Source organism: Anneissia japonica, unplaced genomic scaffold (assembly GCF_011630105.1).
Source record: "Anneissia japonica isolate Jap-2015-1 unplaced genomic scaffold, ASM1163010v1 scaffold287754_len4335492_cov202, whole genome shotgun sequence".
NCBI lineage: Eukaryota > Metazoa > Echinodermata > Crinoidea > Comatulida > Comatulidae > Anneissia > Anneissia japonica.
In genome coordinates, this window is record NW_022705543.1 from 1,229,005 (window position 1) to 1,239,748 (window position 10,744).

Here is a 10,744-nt window from a genome sequence, read left to right on the forward strand (position 1 = left end):
GGTTGTGGCAACATGTAGCTTTATTTATTACCTACAACATATGTAAAAATCAATTTGATTGGTTAATAAATGACGTCGGACTAGGTTATGTTTGTAAGAATCAATCAGTAGCAAGTCATGATCAGTTTAAAAGCCAATGCTTTAGAATGTGGCGAACGAGTATTCGACCGTATTGGTCGAGCAGAAGGAGCTAAAACTTTGGAGTTAAAATTTTAGAATGTTATTTGCATTATCTTGAAATATTATTTTGATTTTTAGCTTGTGCATGTGTAGGTGAACGTATAGATATATTTTTTAATGTATTTACATAACAAATATAGTAGTTATGACAGTATATACAGTAAATGACGATATTCTGCTAGGCCCAGGTATTCTCTTTGGCGAAGCTCCGGTTTCAGATCTGATAATCAAATCATACCATTTTCAATGGGTCATGCAATGCAAGTGCATGGTAGAAGCATCTATAATAGGCACATTTGTACAATGTTTTAAAAAAATGTATACCTACTAAAGTTTAATAATAATATTACCTTTTTGTTTATTATAATGTACTATGAGCCTGCACCTACAACTTTCTCTACATTCACACAAACAAAAATCCCCTATTTTACAATGGTACAATTCGCACGCTTCAACGACCAGCCATTGAATTCGCTTCGACGCGATAAGGGGATTATCAAACCCTACGCAAAGGCAATTTTGATCAACTGGGTACAATATCAAACCATAGAGAAAATTTTCTCTATGATCAAACTTATTTTAATGTGGTTTTTACTTACAGTCTGATCAATATTTTGTTCATGATGATTTATTGTATCACATTTGGCATACACTTGCTAAACGATATGTCCCTGAGAGCGAAATGTGGTGCGATTTTATATACTGTACCCCAGACATTTGTTGATTTAGTATAATAAACCAATGTTATACGTACGTATGATGGAATTCGTCAGATATTTTTGGAAGCGGATGTCGGGATATAGATAATTGGGTGCGTTCTTTTATTACATGCGTGCAACGAAAAAAAAAACAACATAGGCACAAGGTACTTTCCCTCTAGTTACTAGGCACTTTACGCAACAGGACGGGAAGACGGGTGGACGGTTATTTTGTGCTCATCAGAGCGTGAAGACCACAGTAAACAATAGGGCGCTTAACCAAAATTGTCGTTCTCGACGGCTCGCCGTCCTCTAGCGTTAAGTGCCTACTATGAAAATTCCCGGTGCATTTGAACGTGTTAGTGTAGACGTGCTTGGGCCGTTGCTAGTTTCACTGACCACTGTACAAGGTGGTCTATATCAGCGTGACCACTCACAATTTTTGGTATACCCAATGACTGGGTCGAAATTACCCAAGATTCAGCAAAAATTGCCCAAAATTACCCAAGCTTTCTGAAAATGCCATTAAAATTTGGAAAAAAAAAACATGTATAGTTTCGCATGTATAGTTTCCCTTTTAGTTCAATTTATAAACCATTTTTTAATGTAATTGTTTGTGTTAATTAATAAAATGAATATTCATGAGTTAATAATACGGATAGAAAAATACGCCCTCAGTCGGCCAGTGTTATCAGTAGATCAATCAAGTTTTATTATGTAATGCATAATTAGGTAAGATCAATGGCAACGTAAATCACAAATAAACAATTCTGAACCCATGTTTATAGCAATTAACAGTCAATTAACAATGTTATGTGCACTTCGTTGAGTTTTGCTTACTTGAATGGACTGAAATATACTTTAATTCTTCCTCTATGACAAAAATATTTAATTTTCTTAGTAAAAAAAAATACCCAAGGATTTGAACCCAAGACCAAGTCAAAATACCCAAGATCTTGGGTAAATACCCAAGCAGTGGTCACACTGGTCTATATTAGTTCCGTTAAAGGAAACTGAGGCGTACTGTTGCCAGGGCATTATTTAAAAAGTAATTTGTGTACATGGGTGCCCCGAAACACTTTTTAAGTGAGAGGGGATCCAACTTCCTTAGTAAGATTGTCCAAGATGTTAATTTTTTCCACTATATGAAAAACCAACAAAAAACCTTATAGGATATATAATTTTCCGAGATATTGACTCCTCAAAAAAGCGCGTGGTTTTTCAAGATGGGCAAACGCAATTTACTTCAACTTTGGAAGCTTATTCAATGGTCTATACTACTAGTACTACAATACTGTATTTAGTCGGTGGATTTTCCAACCTTAATCCAATGAACAAATTATCTTACTGCTTAACATAACTGAATTGTTTTCATTTCTTTCTGTAATTACATGGAGGAATGAGTTGCTGTGTTTTGCTCAATGCTATGCTGTGTGATTACATACAGGGCCCACTCTGCGAACACTTGAAATTATGGACATGCATGACGTCAACATAGTAAGCCACGCCCCCTCGGCTGAACCCTTTGTGTTTAACAACTAACAATATGTAGTTGGTTTCATGCTCATCAATCAGTGGAGCAGTGGTGGCGCCAGTGAAGGGACAGGGCCCCTGTCGTCCGACGCCACAACGAAGTCGTTTGATCAAAAATTTTAAAAATAATAATTTGCCTACCCAACGTTATTTTGATTGCCAATCCCTAATACTGTGGTCTTTAGTCCATATAGGCCTATCCTATACTTGCCACTCCCGTGAACCTTTGTTGTTCAGAGACCCCGGGACCGAGGCTCCAGTCGGCACCTTACAGGGACGTAGCCAGGATTTTGAGCCGTTATGCGAGGTACGCAGGATCCCATAGGGGTCCAGGGTCGAGGCCCCTGGAAAGTAGCGCGATGTGAAAGTTTTTAGGGCTGTTCTGAGATGATAAAGTGAAAATTGCAATAAACGCATCATAAATAATATTACTAAGCCTAACAATAATATAAAACTCAACAGTGGTGGATCCAGGAATTGAATAGAGGTGACCCAGGGAGGGACTTTTACACCATGGTTGGGGCTGAGGTAAGATCACTGGAATTTACACTCTCCGACTTAAATTTGAAATTATATAGGGGGGGGGGGGCGCATATAGTTTTTTAATTAAAAGGATTTAGTGGGGAGGGGGACCTTGAATCTACCACTGCTCAAAACAAACAGGACCTATTTTGTGCTAAACAGCCTAATTTAGACCTATTTTGGGAAACGTAGACCCATTCTTTGTGAACCCAATAGAAAAATTGTGTGGGACTGTCCAACTGTCCCAATAGCTGGCTACGGCAGTGATTACATTATACTCAAAATGAAGCGGCAACAAATTTCTCATGATCTTTTATCAGACATTTTCGGCAATCATAGGAGAACCCAATAGAAAAATTGTGTGGGACTGTCCAACTGTCCCAATAGCTGGCTACGGCATTGATTACATTATACTCAAAATGAAGCGGCAACAAATTTCTCATGATCTTTTATCAGACATTTTCGGCAATCATAGGAGATCTTTAATGTGTGATGTAGCATAGAAAATAAAGCTTCGTTTATCAGGTATCTACTCAATATACAAACAACTATAGCTTATAATTGTGGTAAAGAAAGCACAATTTAAGGTTAACTATACTAATAATTGTGATTAAAACTTACTGTTAGGCCTTAGGAGAATTGCGTGCACGAAATGGTGAGTCAAGCAAGTGGTAAGAGATCATGGTAATGTGAAAATAGGAAGAGTACGGATTGTATTATGAATACATAACAATGGGCTGGTCGTTGTGCTTGTAGTTGTGCTTGGATGAGTTCCCGTTTTTGTTGCAAACCGTAGAAAATTTTGTCGTTTGCTGGTGATATCCACCTGGGCACAAAGACAGTGTATGAGGGCGGTGTAGCGAGAGGCGAAAACGAGGTTGGAGAAGACGAGGTTGGAGAAGACGGCCAGCAGGGAGTAGTGGATGTACATCAAAGATACTAGAAAACAAGATAGAGTTCTCGCATTGTAAAAATGAGGCGGAAGTCGTGCCCAACGTAGGCGGCGCCCTTCTTTTTAACCATGCAAGTTTCCTATAGACCTATCCAAGAAGAATGGCGCCCTCTGTTGTCGACGCCATTACTGGGGAGTCCTTGGGGAGTCCCTAATCATGGCAATGCGGTGTGGTGTGTTTATGAATATAAACAAAGTACCATTGAGAAATCCAGCTTTTTATCTTGCAGCTGAGTAATGCCGTCACAGTCCAACCAAAAGTTTATCGAAGTTAAAAGATAAGTATATTATTATGTGTATTTAAAACAGAATCAAGATGCGACTTAGAAACTGGAGGAGGATCTAGGCTAGGCCTACTTACTCCTCTTCTTTTGGCAGGTCCAATGCGATTTGTCAAGCGCTTAGGTGTATTATCCGCGCAGCAGATAACCAATTTATTTGGGCCTAGCTTAGAAGATTGCTCAGTCAGTGTCAGTAGGCTACTGGATAACATGACAACGACGTCTGTTTCCTATGTAGGCTATCTGCTAATTTGTCATCTGCTATTACTGTATTTTAAACAGACCATAAAAATGATATAAATATTATTTAATAAATGCTATTATTACCCCTACTAAGGCCTAGTAGTACTACTAGCCGAGTCCTATTAGGCCAACTACAACGCTCTAAACCAAGGCCATGCTATATCTTAGTATTTAACCCAACGATTTTGGTGAAATGTTTTAAACGTAATTTTGAAGTAGGCCTATGTGGAAAGATGATATTCAAGAATGGCCGAGACTGAATTTCAAAGGCAAGAATTTGACTTGAAAAAGTGGACCTCCCTATATGTCAACATGCATCTTCTTGATTTTGTATTTATTATCACACTACAGTATTTTGGGCATCTGTATAATAACTGAATGTTAATGATAAACATTTTTTTTTTCCAGTTATGTCAACTATTTCATTAATACACCAGCTTGTGATGAACAACCAAATGCAAACTATCAAAGCACAGTGGAAGACCAAAATTACCCGAGTTCTGGATGGATTTGCATGATTGAGTATACGTTTGATGGAAGTACAATCTAAAAGGCAGTGTACACTGCTCACAGGCTATTAGCAACTATCATGCAATGTTAAAATAACTGTTAAACACACAACAATTACTGGATAAAATTTGATTGTATTGCCTCTGAAATCCACTCTTAAGGTAAATGCTGTAGCCATTTTTCAAGACTATCCTTTAATATATGAACTGCATATGTATATCAGTACGCACACTGATACTCATCACAGCTCTTCGCTATTCAATAAAGATGGACAAATTAATTGTTTTTGATGAAGTTTAAGTAGGCCTTTCCTACTGTACATGGTAGATATGTTAACAGAATTAGTGTAAATGTATTGTGAACATTATTATTATTTCAGCATTGTTAAAATATTGATGCATATCACGTGAATAAAAAGGCAAACTGATCAATTTGCAAGTCTTGGTTCCCCTTTAATTATTTGCATTGATTTGTATAAGGACAGATGATGTTATTCATCAATAGTGATGATGAAATTGTTGTGTAATGTTAGACAGTGTCCCAATTTGGTTATCATTTGTGTATGATATTAACATACTTTTAAAATTAATACTGTATTAAATTAAGTGAATTAGTTGAGCGTGATCTGCTGTAACATCACTTAGCAGAGAAACATTTAAGTCTAAAAGTTTAACCAATATTAAGCTACTATCAGTAAACACGTTATATCGTCATTGCGGACTTATAAAATCCGCATACGCCTTAAAACTAAAAGAAAATGCATACATTTAGAGTCCGCACTGAGCCCAAAAAATCCGCAATGAAAATATAACGTGTTAGTATTTACCATACTGTAAATGATGTTTTACAGAATATCACCAGTACAACAATTATTACAAATTACAGTCAACCAAATGGATATCGACAGCAATGAAAAGACACTTTATTAACATTGTTTTACTATAGGAACATCATTTATATTGCTTTATACACCTGGATAGAGAGAGAGAGATACAAGCCAAGATCTAGTGTCTTGTACAAGGACACATGCTGTGTACATTGTCAACATTTTGATAAGTTGATGTAATATTTTCATTCATATCATGGGCTGCAATTTCAGGACTGGCATCAGTCTGTGTAGATTTGCAGCAAAGCTTATAAACACAATCCTAAGTATGATTAGTGACAATAGGATCATAACACTTAACACAGGCATCTTTTTGTTTTACAGTTCAATATTCTGTTCCAAATATAAACATAGTTGGTAGAAGTTTCTGGGTGATCTTTCATTTAACCAACTGCATTTATAACTCTCCTTTTAGGGACCAGGTCTGCCAGGGTATAATGGTTTCTGTAAATAATAAATAGACAATAATTATTTCTTGATAGCCACATTATACTAATGTCCTTGTAAATTATTAGCACTCTACAGTATTTTTTGAAGAACATCCCATTAGAGTAACTAAACCACAATAATCTGGTAGTGTATTGTGTCTGCTTTCAGTAGGTCATGCATACTGTACAACATTTGGATACATATATTATTTTAACAAAAAACTATCTACAGTAACTAGGAAACAGAGAGCAACTTTTAAACAGAAAATTATTGAGATTGAGTTAAAATGTTTGGTTATTAGAATTAACATATTCACAGCACATAGTCAAACAGGCAAAATAAGCTTTTGATATTTAACTTACATTATCATATCCCATGCTGATGAGGTCACTATTGATGACTGGGCTCTGTCAATGAAATAAAGTAGAACAAAGCTGTAAAACAAACCATAATTTAACATTTAGAATTATTACTTAATAAAATAGTACTGTAATTATAATCATCATTTCTCCTCATACAAAAACTATTTATTCCATCAAATGGTTCAGAAAAATTGTTAAATTTTAAATTACAGTTTGAGAATACAAAAGGGGATAATAGAGGGCCACCACTGGTATACACCAGCCTTTTGCACCACTTTTTTTTAGGGTGGTGTTCAGTGAGAAATTCAATCAATCAAGTGCCTAGGGCTAGAGTAGGTAGGCCCTCTCTGGCGTCATGCTATTCTCTCTAGGGCCGTGTAAATTTGTTATCTGCTACGCTGTCGTTGGCCCTCTTTCTTGTTAATGTTACAGTAGTGTTATCCGATTAGCTAGCCTAGGCTAGATACCTAGCTACTTTAGACGGCCTAGGCCTCGTAAGTAGTCTGGGACCCGGTGTACCCTACCCTACAGGCTAGCTAGGCCTAACGTAACATATACAGTATACGATCTATCGAGGCCCCTAATTCCTATCGTTATTAATATTCTGTCTTAAATACACGAAATATACTTATCTTGGATTGTGATAAAATATAGGTTGAAGACTGACGACATTATGCAGCTGCTACTGTCGAAAAAAACCCTGTCGTTATCATCAACTACTGCATTGGAAACTAAACTCCGCATTGCATCTCTGAACTTTGCGGTTCCCCCAACTTCGCACATATGCCACCCCAGTAATGGCGCCGACAATAGAGGGCGACACTCAAAAATGCTCTCTTGGATAGGTCTATACTCCGTGCCCAACGTACAGGGCGCCCTTCTGTTGCTAAGTATATCCAGACGCAAAAGGCGCCCTTCCTTTTCCACTAATGGAGGAAAACTTTTTCACTAAGAGTGCGTCCGGCCATGCGAATGCGATTCTGCCCTCTGTATTGTTGTTTTATTCTTTACTGATTCATGATTATGCTTTAATTGTTTTGTGTATTATTTGGATAATAGCAACGATTTCTACCGCCACCAAGGAGGTTATGTATTCACCGATGTCACTGTCTGGGTGCCTTTCCAGTTTGTTTTTATATCTAGTATCAAAGAGTATAAATAGAACAAGAGAGCAAAGTCCCGTTCGTAAAAACGTCATGCCTGTGTAGGACGCCCACTAACGGTTGTATATTCTTTTTATTACCCAGTGCAGCGCTGCGCAGCGCCAGAGCCGTAGATAGAGAGAGTTTGGCCAACTTGGCGCATGGGCGCCATGTTGTCACCAAACAGCGTGCGCGCGTATAGCCAAAGATACTAGAAATACAAGATAGAGTTCTCGCGTTGTAAAAATGAGGCGGAAGTCGTGCCCAACGTAGGTGGCGCCCTTCTTTTTAACCATGCAAGTTTCCTATTCTTCGTGCCCAACGTACAGGGCGCCCTTCTGTTGCTAAGTATATCCAGACGCAAAAGGCGCCCTTCCTTTTCCACTAATGGAGGAAAACTTTTTCACTAAGAGTGCGTCCGTCCGGCCATGCGATTCTGCGCTGTATTGTTTCTTTAATTGTTTTGTGTATTATTTGGATAATAGCAACGATTTCTACCGCCACCAAGGAGGCTATGTATTCACCGATGTCACTGTCTGGGTGTCTATTCCAGTTTGTTTTTATATCTAACTAGTATCTTTGTTGAGAATTGATAATAAAATACGAGACGACTTGGTAACGAAAGTTTGGCACAAGTTTTTTTAGATCCAGCTGTAGGGGGCGTCCCATTTTTCGTATTCCCACCATGCATTTCGGTGTAACACGGTGGAACACTTTTTTTGTGTGGAGAATTCTATCTTGTATTTCTAGTATCTTTGGTATAGCTTTATAACATTTTATAAAACACTGATGCTGCATAAACTTTCTTTCATTATTCTGTTCAAGAGAACAATTCAATTATTTGATTTTAACATATCATTGTAAATATCATATACTGTATAATCATATTTACCTAACTTTGGAATTAATTAATCAGTGACGTGCTGTATTATTTCGAGAAGATAAAGTGAGGACGATTCTTTATTTTTTTTCCCGTTACGATTATCTTTTTGTTTTGAAAGTCTATCATCTAGGCCTATACCTAGTTGCTAGCAGCAGCCTACTCTATATAGCATGAGGCTCCTGAGAGTCAACACTGCAGAGGAGAAAGGTTGGTTGTGCAGACAGAGTAGGTTTGTGAATCGTCGGCGATTTAAATATGTTAATTTCGCCTGTAAATGAATGATAAAAATATTAATAACATGAAAGTTTTCTAATTGTATCTAGGCCTCTATGACTTCGTATCTTTGTTGAGAATTGATAATAAAATACGCGACGACTTGGTAACGAAAGTTTGGCACAAGTTTTTTTAGATCCAGCTGTAGGGGGCGTCCTATTTTTCGTATTCCCACCATGCATTTCGGTGGAACCCTTTTTTTGTGTGGAGAACTCTATCTTGTATTTCTAGTATCTTTGATGCACATTTAGGCGCTGCAAGTCGGAAATCAACTAGGCGACAAGCCAATACTAATAGGACTTTTTCACGAATCGGTAGCATAGCACTTTCGTGTTGTTACTGTTCCAGGTACCGATAATATACACATTTCTCGGCGTTTATTATAAAGTACAAGTTATGTTTTATAAAGAAGTATAGTATAGTAAATCGTGTTTTTAACACAGGAAACTCATATGGTAGGATTATGACCGGTTGAGCCGCGGTCATTTCTATGGAACGCCAAGCGCGTCTCAGTGAATGTAGTGCGTTAATTGCGGCGTATTTCAACTTATTCTCTCTTGGTACTGTTGTTTGGGATGTATTTCAGTATATTTACTCAATTATTTCAATTTATTTCATACTTGGTTTTTGCACTGATTTATTAAATATTTTTGGGACGTATTTCAATTTATTTACTTGTTCTTTCTATCGTTTTAATTTAAATTTTGTGAGTGTTTGCTCAGTCAGCTTGCCAGATAGTAAAAAAAAAACTCCATACATTCTTATCATTTATTATATATAATGATATATAATAAATATAATTTAAATAATTTACCAAAATAGTACAATTTTGCAATTATACAACTTCATATATTTTTATAAAAATGGAGTAAATAAAATAATAAAAATTCTAATTTTCAATTACGACTGACAAGACTGTGGGATGAATATTTAACTGGTATCCAAAGGGGTTCATTCACTGATTACATCGGCAAGCCGACTACATTCACTGAGAGACGCGCTTGGCGTTCCATAGAAATTACCGGCGGCTCAACTTGTCGGCTCAACCGGTCATATCTCATATACTAACAATACATTAATACAAATATAATGCAAAATAAATACTCATTTTGTTTTAATGTAGAATAAGTTCATCTCTGTTCGTGTGGTAGTACAATGTCAACACATTACTTGCCAAGACACGACAGATATAACGGCCAACCAAACAAAAACAACAAACATCGATTTTTAATGGAATTTGGACAATATTATTGTTCTAAAATTTGGTTTCTATTAATTACTAAACAGTTCTACTCTCATGTGGTAATATTTTTATAATTTTTTAGGGGCGCCAGGGTAGCCGATCATTTCGGTCGCGCTTCGTTTCGGTCGCGCTTTGTTTCGGTCGCGCTTCGTTTCGGTCGCAGTTTATTTCGAACAAATATAGGCCCTATATATTTTAGTTCGTGAATCGGTTTATCATAGGCCTAAGTATTATCGTTTTGCTATCTTCCCACTAACAAAATATCTTTCTGCTATATTCTCTTTTTTTCCATTTACAGTGATATATTCATGATTGCAACATGATCTTGTAATTGAAACAATGGAATTTAGTATGTGCTTCATGCTATTCTTTTTGTTGCGATTTCATATACTGTACTTTAATAAATGGTCAATAAAATGTATCTTTGATTTTAATTGAATTGAATATTGTTACCATCTGAAATCTCTTTCATAATTTAGTTAAAACAATAATCATTCAATATTTAAACTGATCATTTTATACGATAAATATATTTATTTTTCTCTTGCAGCTTCCAGTGTTTGGATAAAAAATACCAAGAGAATTGAAGGAAACACAAAGAAATAAA

The 10,744-nt window shown here is 36.6% G+C and overlaps 1 long non-coding RNA gene across 1 annotated transcript in view; it reads left to right on the forward strand.

Annotated features, from left to right (window-relative positions):
- The first annotated feature begins 9,135 nt into the window (after positions 1–9,135).
- The window catches only part of LOC117105870, an 8,155-nt gene continuing 6,546 nt past the window's right edge, over positions 9,136–10,744 (forward strand). The window contains exon 1 of the long non-coding RNA XR_004444954.1: positions 9,136–9,242. This is a non-coding gene — a long non-coding RNA (uncharacterized LOC117105870). The remainder of the gene's footprint in view (positions 9,243–10,744) is intronic.